The 16,275-nt window shown below is 37.5% G+C and overlaps 1 protein-coding gene across 3 annotated transcripts in view; it reads left to right on the plus strand.

Moving 5' to 3' along the window:
- lrrc4ca (leucine rich repeat containing 4C, genome duplicate a) overlaps nucleotides 1-16,275 on the plus strand; it is a 707,523-nt gene that overhangs the window by 575,223 nt on the left and 116,025 nt on the right. The gene's annotated exons all lie outside the window — the stretch shown is intronic.

Consider the following 16,275-nt stretch of genomic DNA (forward strand, 5'->3'; position numbering starts at 1 on the left):
TATGAATATATTACTTTTAATAAGTTTGTTAAAATGTGCTTAAAGAATATGAAATCAAGAGGTTCACCAATTCTCCTCCCAGCTTCTTTGCAACTTGAAGATTCTTATTTTGACTTTCATTTAACCATCTCTTAATAACCATCTCCTCTCACCTGAATGCTCTACCTCCTTTCGTTTGATCTCTGACACCCGTCACCATAAGATGCATCTGGTGAGTGCTGATGGCAGCTTGGCTGCCCATAAGTGTAACACTGAGCTGCAGGGGGACACGCAGCAAATGTCTGCTTCCCCATCTTGTACACATAAAGGTTGAGACCCAGTGCTGGGTGTGCTTTTGGCCAACCTATTTTGGTGCAGGGATAATTCGTTGCACCAAATTTTAGGCTGCTAAATTTTAAAGTTCCCATTGCACTATTTGAAGAAAAAACTGAATAACTGTTCATGTATAACAATGAACAGAACAGAATAACTGTTCATGTATAACAATACTATTTAGTGAAGCCTTACGGTGCATTAACCGCCTTCTATATTTATCGTCAAAAGGGTCAATGACTGTGAAGGACTTTGGGAACTCCTGAAGATACAAAAATAACTTTTATCTCTTCATTGCAAAAATCAAAAATATGTTCGGCCAATGAGAGAAAGTGAGTAAATGGTCATGTCCTTCCTCTTCTTTGTGGCTTAATACAGGCACATATTGCACAGTCAGTCACTGAACCTCAGAGGATTTCCTTTATTTTTAATCTTTGCAAAAGCAGACATTAACCTCTTAGCAGTTTGTGTAGATCATTAAGGTCCTGAAATTCCGAGTTAACATCTAATTCTCATCTTAACTGTGTGAAGATTTCATCAGTATAAAAGAGCTTAAAGTTGGTATCAGTTTGTTAAATGTAAATATCACACATATAGAAAATACAAAATAATAGGCATGCAACATTTTGATTAAACAGTGAATTATTTTAATAATGCATAGACTTAATTGAGATAATTACAGTCTAACAGGACAAATAATCTAACAGCACAAAGATATAATTAGAAGAACTGCAGAGAATAATTTGAGCTTACATAGCTGTTCTGAAATTAAAAAGTGTCCCCTTAGCTGCAAGACTACCATTATTTTCATTTAAAGCTTGAGGTAAGGGACCTTTTGTGATGATACTTTTTGTGTTCAGCTATCACCTGTTCATGCTGGGATACAAACAGTGCATTTGTTTAAAGTTATGTCTGTTGCACAGCTGGTGAGAATCTCTGCCTGGCAGACTCGCATTTATATACCACCCTTCTCAACCCTTTCAGAATGGCCCAAGACACTTTACATCCAGTGAAGTAGTTTGTGCACTGTACACAACGGTTCCCAGTGGTCAATTTCCATGCAAACAATGATGTGATAATGAGCTAGTAGTCTGTTTCAGTAATGCCGATTGAGGGATGTATGTGACTCTCACATTAGGGATAACCCTGCTGCTCTTTTGCAATATTTCTTCAGTAATACACCACATTATCAGCCTAAATTTTTGTGCTTAAGCTTCAAACATGGCATTCAATCCGTAATCTTCTGCCTCAGAGAAAGTAGCGCTACCCAGTGAACTGCGGTTGCGAGAAGCTGTATAGGAATAGAGTGGAGGAGGGGAATGGGGGAAGTGGAAGAATGGCAAGACATCAGGAAAGAATGGAAAGGAGAGTGATCACTGGTGGGTGCTGAATGGTTGGACATGCTATCATTCAGATGAGATTTTGAATCTGAGAGGAGTAAAAGCTCTGAGGAAAATAAGACAAAGAAAGGAAATTAGCAAGATAAAGAGTGGGAAGATCTTTTGAAACAGGTTGTTTTATATTTCTTGTTTAGGTCTTTGCTGATAAAAGATATTGCAATGAGTGTATGCTATTCGCATCTGATTACTGGATCTATATATGTTGTCAGGGACTAAATAGCCACTCATCATTCAGTAGGTAGTGAATCAACCTTAGTGTCAATATATGATGTTCAACACAATCCATTACAAATAAACTATTGTCACACTATTCAAAAGTATCTTATATTTTTGTACTACTAATAATTAATCATTGATAATGTCCTATCTTCATATTTTCACTCATATTTGCAACATGAAAGGAAACAAAAGAACTAGCTGAAGCATCTTGAGTTGTAAAAAGATGAATCAATAGAAGCAAATATCCACAGTTACAATATTAAGAGAAAATAAATACAAAGACATAAGGGTTTTGAAACAAAATGTCAGCTGAGTTCCTCCAGTAGCTCATTTTTTGCTCCAGATTCCAGCATCTGCAGTCCCTTGTGCCTCCGTCTCTCTGAAGAGATAATACTGGTGTTAAAATATAATCATGCATTAACATACTCCTCTCAGGAAATGAATAAGCTGAATTTCATATTTGTTTTGCTTGTGTCCACGCTAAAAAAGTTACCAAATAATGCAGGTTGTGTAGGGAAATATCTAAATAGTGTAGACAAGCATCAGGATAAATACTAACAGTTCAGCATTTATAAAAGTTAAAGTCGGAAAGATTAGACTGCTGCATAAAGTGTAAACTGGCACTGCATGGAATGTAACACTAAACAAGCAGTATTATTCATTGTATTTGGATAAGATAATGAATTTGTTTTTGAATACTTATTTTTAGATTTTGCCTGCTCAAAAATCTGTTCAATTTAGGTAACAGATTTCCAAGAATACTTCTATAAATATTTACTTGGCATTGCCAGGAGATCTGCTTCACTTCCCAAATCCAGGTTAGGAAAAGTACATCTTACTAAACTTGGTAAACTTGCTCCAGGAAGAATCTTCAAGTAATTCAGGATGACAGTTTCTTCAATTTTAGCTCTGTTGCTTATCAAAGAAACCAAAATATGCACCCTATGATATACAATAAACTTTTTCAGTACTGATTTTGAATGATAGACAAATTGAGGGCTATGTAGGAGGGAACGGTTCGATAGATCTTCGAGCAAGATATAACGGCACAACATTGTGGGCCGAAGGGTCTGTACTGTGCTGTTATGTTCTATTTCTATAAGAATAACAAAGTCTTCATGTTAAACCATTATTTTGAAGGGCAAATGGTTTTATCTCTTCATTACTGAAAAAAGCTGATGAAAAAAAGTGATGATTTTTTTCTGATAGACGGAGATGGCAATCTGCAAACCATGGATTGTAATGGAGAAGTTAGGGGAAAAGAACAATGATAGATACACAAAATATTGGCAATTTAAAGTAAGGGAAAATTAGGGACATGGATTATAATAATGGTGTTGAAATTGCTTACAAAGTTGTTGAAAGAAACCCAGGAATCTTAACATGTCCAACCAATGCAGAACAACACCTGACGAAGCCAACAGAATGTCAAACTAATGGCCATTGAGTGGAGTGAATAGAAGTCAGAAAAGTCATGATAAAACCATACAAATGTCTGGCCAGACTGCAGCCAATTATAGTCACCAATACATATCCAAGTACTAAAGGCATAGGAGAGCAAAGACACTTATTTGTGGTATCAAGAACATGAACAATTAGAAAAGCAGGAGGAAATTTGGTTTTAAAGCCAAGAAAGGGATCACCTGGGATGTGACATTAAGCCATATAAAATAATTGAGGGAAAAGGATAAACCTGAGGTGTGTAAAAGCTAAGTATATCTTAGTCAGTGATGAACCAAAAGTGCTTTCCATTTACTTCAAGTAATCTCCAGGGTGAGAACTTGGACAAAAAAACTGTTAGATTCTTTTTACAACCTTTTTCATCATTGTTTTTTGTGGTTATAAACATAATATTTCATGGTGCAGTCAGGACTAGACCCTGCTAACAAAATTAGTAAAAGTTGACAGGAGGATGACCGGTCCCAAACTTTGCCCAATTTGCCTTCAGAAACATCCTCAGTAACTTTAAAAAACTTCCAGATTTTTTAAACAAGTCTAAATTAATAAGGTTTTAAAGTTTTTAAAATATTTTTAAAAGTCTTTCTAAATTAATAGATAATTAAAAAGACTTCCAAAAGTCTTTTTTAAACTTAATAAACCATCTAAACACTGTCACTTGTATCTCTCATTGCCATTCTTGTATATCTTCTGCTATTATGCAAAGCACTTCATGTTTTGGTAAAACCTAGTGCAAGTCCACAGTGAGTTAATTATAGGTAGCGAATACCTAACCCAGGTTCACGCTTCATTGTTGATCTTCATGTTAACTTCATCATTGGAGTCATGATTAACACAGCCTGCAGAATTGTGCTGAATTAATGATAGGAGATTCAGGATTTCTGCAGTTAAACTACACGTGTGCTGAAATCCCAGAGTTATTGTCAGTTTCCATCAGTAATGCTGGCGAACAGCATATTTATTTTCTCACTCCTTCTGCAATATCCAGTAAGGAAAATTAAAATGTAATAGTGAGATTAGGTTAAGATAGTTAAAAGATAAATTTAGGACTGAACTCAGTAAGTCTTTCTTGACAAATAAATAGTGGCTGTCGTGACTGCTGAACTGAACTACACGGAAGCTGTAGCTAGGAGATATAAAAGGTCTTTATTCAACATAGCAGAACTTCAGGAAAATCTAGTTCTCCTCTCCTGACATGATGTTTTGTACATTTTAAACATAAAGACAACAATAAGTGATCAACTACTGTTTCAATGGCTAAAATTACCTACTTTAACATTTTCAATTTAGACAGGTTAACTTTGCGGAATTACATATTTACAATGATAGTGCATCCTAACTGGCAGAGTCCCTTTGAATATTCATATACTGGTGGCTGGTACAAGAGCATCTGAGCACAAACTCCAGACACCCAAAATATACCTCTTTTGTTACAGTGCTGAGGGATGGATCCCGGAATATGCCTTAAACAATGTGTTAATACAGGAGATGGCCACTTTATGGCTTCCCTGATCTCATCATGAAGGTCCAATTAACATGAACATTCATCTATTGTCTTCCCCTGCATAGTTTCAATGGTTCAGAATCAGAATGTCTCATAACCAATGATTGGTTTCGATGGCCTTAAAGCATCAGTTGAATTTGAATTGTGAACAGGTTTTATTTCCTGAAGACTGGTTCTCATTTTAATTAATATCTGCTATCTATAATTTCATAACTCCAGAATAATCCCTACCAATGACCAATATAGATATTAGACTTCCAGTCAATATGTTCAAGCAAAAGCGTTGGAATCATTTAAGAAACAGGTGGATAGGTAGATTTTAATATCAGTTTAGGTAGTTGAATCTGGTTGTTAATTAACCCTTTTCATTCTTACGTACAGATAGGTCCTAACATTGCTTGTTCAGTTTCTCCTGCTGAAAGATGAGGTTGGCCAAAACCATTGGTGTGATTGCATGGCCTTCCATTTCCCCCAGGGGATTGACACTGCCCTTTAAATGTCTTTCCTGATGAAAAAAATAAATGTGAAGCAGTTCTTGCATTATTATTACATGCAAGAATGCTTTCAGATTGTGTAGGCTATGAATAATCAGCATATAAACTAGGAATTATTCAAACTTTTCAGGTGTAGTTCCACTTGATGAAACAGTGCTACCTAAATATTTCAAAAATACTTTAAATCTTTGCAATACGTTGACAGAATAACTGGTGGAGATAGTGTTCTCGTGATTGCATTAGGTAAACCCTGAAGTTCAAAACTTTCAGCTTTTCCATTTTCAGTGTTAAGAGGAGGAATAACTTGTGTAACTTTGGTACCAAGTAGATTAGCTGTGATAAATAGCATAGTTGCATGGAAGAGGAATGTAGATAACTATATTAGTGAGGAAGGGATAGGAGAATTAGTTGAAACAGTGTGGAAGGAGGCTTTGAAGAGCATTAAAAAAAAACTGACAACCACTTAGCCTGAATGGCCTGCTTTTTGTTGCAAATTCTATGTCATTTTAGTGGACGTAGGTCAATAATATTAAAACAGACAGGTTTTCCATAAAGAAAGCCTTATATTTGCAAATTTATCATCCAGTAAATCTCCTGTAAAATTTAGATTAATTATCTGCCTGCTCTCTCACATGGTGAGGCCTTTAATAACATGGCTGCTATTTTTCTCAGTGGTTCTGCAAATTGCATTTTCTTTTCCTATCTGCAAAATCTCACATTTATATCAGAATGTGATAGAGATGCATGCAATTATTGGGTTGGTCATTCACTGCTGCATAAAATTCCTGATCTTGATCAGACTTTAAGGGGGCAGGGGGTTATTTGAATGACAAACCTCTTAAAACTGGTTAAATTTTAGTGACATCTTGGAGCCTGTTCTTATCCACAGGAAATTCTGTGGATGAATTATTCTTGGTAATTGGTAACAATTTAATTCTTGGCACTTGAACCTGCAGTTGATTGTCTTCATCTGTCCAATGTAGACCAGACAGATGACTGCTCATATGAGAAATATAACATCAAGGCACTTGGGTTCATGAGAAGTGGATGGATAGTTCCCTAAATCACTAAGAAAATTAAATAGATGGACAAATACTCACATAAATTCCTATGGGATTTGAGAGATACCATGTTAGACACTCATAGCTCTTGGACTTGGCTGAAATTGAATTGGAAGACAGCCATTTATTCTGAATCAATATCAGTGGAGGGTCTGTTGCTCACTGATTCAGCCAAGTGGGATTGGAGTCTTTACCCAAATTGTTAGACTTTATCTTCCCTGTTCGTAATACAAAATAGAAATCCTGACTGGTTCCTAATAGAGAACAATATTTAGTAATCAAGTGACAATAACAAAGAAACATTTGCCCTGCATATATTGTAATTCTGTATTTCTGCCTCAGTTGAATTAATCAATTTCAGGATACCCTAAAGGTTAACCACCACGTTGGATCGGCAGTAAGAAAAGCAAATGCAATGTTGGCATTTATTTCAAGAGGTATAACGTATAAAAGTAAGGATGTGTTGATGAGGCTCTATGGGGCACTGGTGAGACCTCATTTGGAATACTGTGTGCAGGTTTGGGCTCCTTATCTTAGGAAGGAGGTACTGATGTCAGAGAGGGTTCAGGGAAGATTTACGAGGATGATTCCCGGAAATGAAAAGGCTTACATACAATGAGCGATTGTCGGCTCTTGGACTGTATTCATTGGAGTACAGAAGAGTGACAGGAGACCTCATAGAAACATTTCAAATGTTGAAAGGACTGGACAGAGTAGATGTGGCTAAGTTGTTTCCCTTGGTGGGTGAGTCCAGGACAAGAGGCTACAGTTAGAATTAGAGGGTACCCATTTAGAACAGAAATGAGGGGAAATTTCCTTAGCCAGAGTGTCGTGGATTTATGGAATTCGTTGCCACATACAGCTGTGGAGGCCCGATCATTGGGGGTGGTTAAGGAGGAGATTGATAGGTATCTAATTAGTCAAGGTATCAAGGGATATGGAGAAAAGGCCGCAAATTGGGGCTAGATGGGAGAATAGTTTAGCTCATGGTGAGGTAGCAGAGCAGACTCGATGGGCTGAATGGCCTACTTCTGCTCCTTTTTCTTGTGATCTTGTCCAATTGAACAATGCTGGTGTAGGACATGGGAAATCAGTTTGAAGTAATCTGAAGATACTGAAAAGCCCATTAAAGCACAGGTTTTTAGGCAAGGCAGAGTATCTGGAACATTTTCTCCAGCTGGGATTTATACATGATTTACCAAAAGGGGTAACCTTTAATGGCAAAGAAGAAAGGAAGTGAACGAAGGCATTGGTAGATTCCTTAACATTACTGGACAACCCTATGCAGTTGATTTGGGACTGCCATTCCTGAGTACCCATTAAAGTTGTTCTTCAGGTAATCTGAAATTGAAAAGCTACAAATGAAGAAAAAAGGCAGAAATAATGAAGAATAAAAATGGGAAGAAGAGATACAGTTAAGTATTTCTCAATAGATATGCCTCTGCCAAAGTTTCCTGTCTTATCACCCCTATCCAAAAATCAAGGACAAGTAAAAAAATCTTAACCATATACATTTACTCTTGGAATGTGTTTAAAAAAAATAAAGTTATAATTGCTTATTTGCTGTATTGTACACCTGAGGCTCAGCGGAAGGTGCAATGTTGGAGCTTCACTTCCATAATAAATCAGTTCACCTGATACTTTGTGCAGGTGTATTAACATCTTGACCTTGGCCTGATGTCGATGTTTAATTAAATCCATGGGGCTTCTATATTGTAAGACTGTTGGCTTAAAAGGTTAATAGACAAAGAAAGCCAATTTAGATGAATACAGTACAAATATTGAATATTAATAGAGGTCATATTATTTAATTAAATATACTGCTAGGTTAACACAGCAACAACATAGGCCTTTTCAGACATCTATTGTAACAAGCTATGTGTCAGTGCGCTCTTATTTCGCAAGGGTTTCATGATCCCAACTTCAAGCAAAAAGAATTTCAGATCAAAGACATGAACCACAGGGATCATGTTGCTCACCTCCACCTCCACCCCACTGCAACATCACCAATAAATTCAGTTTTGATCTCAGTTTACTGTAAGAACTAGCTGAGTAATGAGAACATCCTATTTTGAAGAACAACATTGTTTTTCATCAGATTCCCTTGTTGAACATTGCATAATTCTATCTTCATTCTGAGTCTTTGAACCAAAGAAAGAAACTTAATAGATGAATTTATTTACATCTGTTTATTACTCTGTAGGGGTTTGGAACTTGCTGGGAAATGCTGACACTTCTGTGCCAGCACCTACCGGCTTTAGGTGTTAAGAAATTTGGGACTTCCACATGAAAACTGAAGTCTTTACATTGCTGGGCAGAGTCCATTAGCAATTTTCTGTCTGTGGTCATGGAGTTCCGTCTCCTAGTTGGCAAGTTTGTCAGCAGTGAGCACAAGCAATTTACTACTGGCAACAAGTTCTGGACACTTGCATCTCCTCTGACTGAAGTACATATAATATACACTGAGATGCAGAGGCATCCTCACAATAAGGAACATCATGAAAATGGGTAATATTTTCTTGGGTCATGCAATCAAGATTAAAAAAAAGGGTAAATTTAATTTTTGGTATTAGATACAAGAAAACATTTCAGGAAATAATGGTATATAGCAATAAATAAGTGAAGAAGGCTCACTGGGTAACATATGAACATACGAATTAGGTCACTGGCCCTCAAAGCCGTACTTCACTGAGATCATGGTTGATCCAACTGTAATCCCAACTCTTCATTCCCATCTATCTGTAGTAGCCTTTCATTCCCTTTTCAGCCGCAGAGTGAGATGTCTAAGAAGAAATTTTAAAGAGACATACAGTAGAAGACTGTAAATGGTACAGAGAATATGCATCCTGAAAATGAACTTATTTTGAAAAATAAGAAGATGGGGTGTCACAGCTTTAAATTATCAAATGATAAATTTGGCAAATTTATCCTCAGCAAAGGTGATCAATTATTTCATGACCTCCCAGATGGAGCGAGTGAAACAAAAATCTGAGGATTACTTAAAAAAAAATTTGGTTGCTGCAGTGGGAAGACTTTAGAATCTTTCTGGACTGTTGAGAAAAGCTGGGTTGAATAATTTTTGACATCAATAATTATTATGAGATGAAAAGGAAGTTGGCATTTAAAAGCAAGTGGGGGTACATGTGTTAAAGCTCAAAATTGAATTATGAATGCTTTGTGAAGTGAGGATTCAGTTGACGGTATAGATCTTACCTCATGTCTGAAGCCTAACAAAGGGGAAATAAGCTGTCAGTTCCTGATGTTTTCCCAGTTTAAAGTCATAAGCTGTAAACGCTAGAGGCAAGTGATGTTTGAGATATAGCACAGTACAGTTAAAAAAACATTTTCTCCTACAGATGTGCATATTTATCCAGCTGAGATGATGGTGATGAACCTCTTCTTGCTTTGATGGATGATAAAGGTCATGGAGTGTTTTAGTTCATGAAATCTCAGGCCCTCAGTAAAATGAAACCAACGTTTCAAAACTTCAGCAATAGCAAGCCGTGATTTGGCACTTTGTGGGGTCTAAGAGATGATATGGGAAATGCAATGCTTTTATAACATACAGCAATGGTAAATATGTGAAGAAGGCTAACTGTGTAACATCTGCACATACAAATCAGGCAACTCAGCCCCATAGACTTCCACTACGTAATATATAATGCAGTGAGGTGACTTTTATTATTAACTTGAAGAGCAGTCATGTTAATTGTGTTGATCACCTTAAAGTTCATTGTCATAAATAGCTAATAGGTACAAGAAAATGACAGGCACTAATTTAATTGCATGAAAATTCACATATTGTTTATGGTATTTAGAAGTAATTATCCCTATGAAAAGGGCAACTTTAGTTACATTTTGGTTGATGGGAGGGTTCAGAGATTCCTTAAATCAGAATTACCAAGCTTAGCAAATTTGTTTGGTCAATTATGTCAGGATTAAATTTTGCTTATGAACAATTTTTAATAATGTTTGATGACTGCACACTTTATTAGAAAATATTTCCATTTAATCTTAAGAAATAAGTGGTAGTCACATATTAAGCATTAATAAAATTACTAAATATTCATTTAACTCTACTATTTAGCTGTTGTGTTTTGGACATAATTGTTCAGTGATTTATCAGTTGTTTGACCAGATTTCTATCATCAGCATAAAGCATTCTTAGTGGAGAATGTAACTTCTGCAATTTTCATGTGCATTTTTAAATTATTCCTTGCATAATTAATGGCTGATATTGAACCTAATCAACTTTAGATTGAAATTAGCATAAGCAGATAATTGACCCCAGCTGAAATCTGCTGATACGAGGAAAGGCACAGAACTGTCTCAGCATTCCCTGCATAAGTAAAGCACAACAACATTCAGGAGATAAAATCAGCTGAATGTATGTGCAGTGGACTTAAATAGCCCTGTCAGATTGGTAAACAATTTTAATTTTTCTTGTTAATTAAATTAATGGTTGGCATTAAATTCATGGCCTGGAGAGTATGTCAGGTCATGTTTTATTTTCACCTAAAATTGTGAAAATAAAACAGTTCTAATGATCAGAAAATTCCAAAGTGTGGACAAACACAAGTTGAGTTTCTGCAATATTAGCACCAACAAAAGTGGCTACAGTCCCAGATCAAATTAAGCCACATTGTAAGATTCTGTGAATTGCATCTGTTTATTTGCAGGTCACCTTTTAAGCTCTCACAATTAAGGTTTTATTTTATACCATTATAACTAGCAAATGATTCTTTACCATGTTTTTTTTTAATCGTGCTCTTTAGGTCAAAATCAGGTTACTCACAAAGTAGTGGGCAAGAAACACTGATTAAAAACAATTTTTTTGTGAAAATTCCCAATTCGTCTCCATTAATCAAGCAACACTGGGTTAGCTTTCTTAAATTCATCAAGGAATATTTTAAATTAAACAACATTATTTTGTAAGATATTTCTTGATTGTGCTGCTTCATGGTGGAGCTCATATTCAACAATAGCTAAATGGTGATCCAACAACATTCCTTTTAAGATAATACAATTTGAAAAAAAAGCTTGCATCAAAATCACCCATTCCACTCGACAGAAACGATTGGTCTCCTTACCTTTCAAGCAATTTAAGTAAAAAAAATGCTGGAAATATTCAGCTGGTCAGATAGCATCAGCAGAGAAAGGAAGAGTTACATTTTCAAGTTCATGAACCCTTCATCAGAGATTTAACAATCTTTAAGGTTCAGAGAACAGGAGAAAGGAAGAGAATGAAAGAGTGGAATAATTTCTAACATTCATTTTTCAGATAAACTGTTAAGAATTTCTTCTAATTACCTTGCTAACCATCAAACTATAATGACTTAGTTCTCCTATTTAATTTCACACCATTTGAAACAAAGTTGCCAGGATTTGGGTGTCTCCATATCAACCACTGGCCATTGACTGGAACCATTTTACTTACTACATTCAAATTATGCAATATTCTCCAAATAAACTTGAAAATCATCATTTTAAATTTGTTTTCAAATCTTATCTGTAAATATATCTGTATCTAAATTATACAGAATCCTTTACATAATGCATATATATGTTTTTGTTAGGAAGACTAGCAACATGTTGCAGAATAGTGAGAGGAAAATAATTACCTTGGTTGCCCTCCAATATGATAGGTCACACTGTGTCAAAATCATCATTCTTAACATCTAAAGCAAAGCTGAAATATTCATCCCATATCTGATTTAATTATTAAGTCTTTAAGTGCACTAGGCATTCACTTTAATTCATATCTTGTGAGCATCGGCCTGAACCAAATCAATACATACATGCACTGTGTCCTTGAACATCAGTAATGTTTGCATTATGTCAGACTAGGATTTTTGAAAAGCAGGATGATTTGACAGACTGTAGAAAATGGGATCCTTGTATAAATTTGATGATGTTGCAGGAGTCCTTTCAAAGCACCAGTTGAAGATGACAAGATTTTAAGAAGGTTTCAGAAAGGCTTATTCTGAGGACAGGTTTCATAAGGTAGTCCGTTTGAGGAATACAAAGTGGCACAAAGATTAAGTAGGTTAGGTATAGAAAAACTAGAGCAACAAGCAATCTGCTGGAGGAACTCAGCAGGTCGAGCAGCATCTTTTTGGGGGAAAGGAATTGTCGATGTTTCAGGTCAAATACCTTCATCAGGACTTGTGCAGGGTTTTGATCTGAAACGTTGACAAGACCTCTCCCCCCACTGGTGCTGCTTGGCCCGCTGAGTCCTTCTAGCAGATTGTTTGCTGTTCAGATTCCAGCATCTGCAGTCTCTTGTGTCTCCAGATATGGAACAACTATTTGTCCCACTGGGAAATTAATGACAAGGTGAAAATGGTTCAGATCTTCCTGAAGTTCTGTCATCAGGTCTTCCTGTACCTCTGTTGTTCATGATGTATTATCAGTGATTTGGATGAAAATGTAGATGGGTGGATCAGTAAGTTTGCAGATGACCAAGATTGGTGGAGTTGTGGACACAGCGGGATAGAGATCAGATACAGATATGGGCAGAGAAGTGTCAGATGGAGTTTAATCCAGACAAGAGGTTTTGCACTTTGGGAGGTCAAATGAAAGGAGGAAGTATATACAGTTAATGGTAGAATGGTAGGCCATTTAATAGCATTGGGGTACAGAGGGATCTTGGGGTCTAGGTCCATACTTCACTGAAAGTGGCCACGCAAGTGGACAAGATGGTAAAGAAGGTGGATGGCATGCTGACCTTCATTGGTAGGGATGTTGAGTTTCAGAGTAAGGAAGTCATGCTACAGCTGTATAAAACTTTAGTCAGACCACACAGAGTATTGAGTGCAGTTCTGGTCGCCCCATTATAGGAAGAAAGTGGAGATGGTGGAAAGGGTGCAGAAGAGGTTTACCAGGATGCTGCCTGGATTAGAAGGTATGAGCTATAAGGAAAGGTTGGACAGACTCGGGTTGTTCTCCCAAGAGCATTGAAGGCTGAGGGGAGACCTGGTCGAGGTTTTTAAAATTGTGAAAGGCATAGATGGGGCAGACAGTCAGAATCTTTTCCCAAAGTTAGAAATGTCAAACACCAGAGGACATGCTTTTAAGATTAGAGGGGGAAAGGCAAGTTTTTTTATGCAGAGAGTGGTGGGTGCCTGGAATGGGTTACCAGGGGTAGTAGTGGAAGCAGGCAGTTTGGTGAAGTTTAAGAGGCTTTCAGACAGACACATGAATATGAATGGAATGGAGGGATATGGATGATACACAGGAGGAGGATATTTAGTATAAATTGGCATCAAGATCGGCACAACATCGTGGGCCAGATGGCCTGTCCAGTGCTGTACTGTTCTATGTAAATAACCACTCACCTCGCCTTCTTGCCTGCAATAAATTGTTCCAAATGTGGACAACTAGCTGAGTTTGCCCTCTGCATCTGCTAGGCATCCATTGAGGTGTAACAATCTCTGTACTTCAAGCAGACCTCATGTGGGATCCTAAAGACGTGCCCATAAATCTGGAATGACATTTGACAGCTCATGCCTGCTGAAAGGCTACTGGAACAGTTTTTAAATATCTGTGAAGGACAGTGACAGTTAAAACCTATTCAAATAGATTTAAATAATTAAGAAATACTGTACATTGAAATAAGTTCAATGAAAAAGAAAATTGAAAAAGAATACAATATTGTAAAATAAATGAACCACTTACCTTCACATATTCCTTTTCAGAGGTTCTAATGAATAAAATCTCTGATCATATATCGGCCAGTCCTGGTTTAAATCTGAGGATCTGGGTGTGAAATGCATCCGGACATTCTCCTTGGGAAATTAGAATTCCACCGCTGAGTTTGTCCTAGGCTGTCCAAGATGGTTTTCCATGTAATCGATAGGTACAAGTAAGCTTCATCTCGGCCTTGATAGTAAAACCAGAAGTGATATCAGGCATAACTTTTACACCAGAAGAGATCTGGAAGTCTCCCCCACTTCACCAAAGGTTATGAACATGTGAGGTTTTCAAGGCTTTGACTAATTAATTTCTGTTAGGTTAGTGGTATCAAGAATATGGTACAATGGTAGGTAAATAATGTTGTTCTGCCTATCAGCCATGACCTCACTGAATGGAGGAGCAGGCTTGAGGAGATGAATGATTTATTCCTGTGTCTCAGACACCTGAATCTCCTCTAAATTAAATGCACATTTTGCTGTGGTAAGTTACATTTTGGTGACACTGGATGGGTCATGCTGCTTGCATTTCTGACACCAGACTCCCAAATCAGACCTTCTATTCTGAGCTCTGTCACAAGAAGTGATTACTGAGTGGACAGAAGAAAAGATTCAAGGATGTGCTCAAAGACTCCTTGAAGAAATGGAGCATCCACACTAGCTCTGGGGAATCCCTGGCTCATGTCTGCTCAAAATGAACAATCTGGGATTGTAGTGAGAATCTCAAATTCTTGGATTGAGAGTGAAAGTTGTGCAGCATCTTGCAAACTACCCACCCCCTGCAGCATCAGATATCTCATACCCCATCTGAGCAACAATTTGTGGATCTCATAATTGGCATCTTTAGCAACCTCAGAACCTACAAAACCGAAGAGGAATGAGGAGATTACATTCTACATTTCAATTTACTCTTGGAAATCTCTCTTGTATCGGCACCTGATGGTGTCTAATTTTGAATTCATTATCCTTGGGTAATGCCACCATGGGGAGTTCCTCAGAAAACAGCCAGCTGAGTAAATGAAAGACAGGATAATTTCAAGATGTTTGCTGGATTAAATAAAGTTTTTGGATAGTTAAAAAAAAAGTTTGGTGTTTGTACCAGTGTGTTTTATGAAGAGCTGCTCTTCAAATCATCTAGGATTACATCTAATATAAAAAATACACTAGATTTGATCTGACTATTGTCATCTTTGATATTATTCTGAAAAGTGAGTTTAGGGATCTAGGCAGAAGGCTGAAGAACAGGACCTCAAGGGTAGCAATCTCAGGATTGCTGCCAGTGCCACGTGATAGTGAAGGTAAGAATAGGAGGAGATGGCAGATGAATGTGCGGCTGAGGAGTTGGTGCGGGGGCAAGGTTTTAGATTTTTGGATCATTGGGATCTCTTCTGGGGAAGGTGGGACCTGTACAGATTGGATGGGTTACACCTGAAGGGGACCAATATCCTTGCAGGCAGGTTTGCTAGTGTGGTTCGGGAGGGTTTAAACTAGCTGGCAAGGGGGGTGGGGACCGGAGTGATAGGTCATTGGAAGAAGTGCATGGAGTAAAGCCAGATCTAACATATAGAGAGGCTTTGAGGAAGAAGAAGCAGAGTATAGGGTATAAAAGTAGTAAGGTGGATGGTCTAAAGTGCATTTACTTAAATGCAAGAAGCATCAGGAAGAAGGGTGATGAACTGAGAGCTTGGATAAATACATGGAACTATGATATTGTGGCTCTTGCAGAGACTTGGCTGTCATCAGGGCAGGAATGGATGCTGAATATTCACCGATTTCAGGGTTTTAAAAGGGATAGGGAGGGGCGGAGAGGAGGAGGAGGAGTGGTGTTACTGGTCAGGGATACTATTACAGCTGCAGATAGGGTGGATAATGTAGCAGGATCCTCTCTAGAGTCAGTATGGGTGGAAGTTAGGAAAAAGAAAGGAGCAGTTACTCTACTGAGAGTATTCTATAGGCCCCCTGGTAGCAGCAAGGATACTGAGGAGCAGATCAGGAGGCAGATTTTGGAAAGGTACGAAAATAACAGGGTTGTCATCATGGGAGACTTCAACTTCCCAAATAGTGATTGGCACCTGCTTAGTACCAAAGGTTTAGAGGGGGCAGAGTTTGTTAAGTGTGTCCAGGATGGATGGGACC

This window comes from Pristis pectinata, chromosome 14, assembly GCF_009764475.1.
Source record: "Pristis pectinata isolate sPriPec2 chromosome 14, sPriPec2.1.pri, whole genome shotgun sequence".
Lineage (NCBI taxonomy): Eukaryota > Metazoa > Chordata > Chondrichthyes > Rhinopristiformes > Pristidae > Pristis > Pristis pectinata.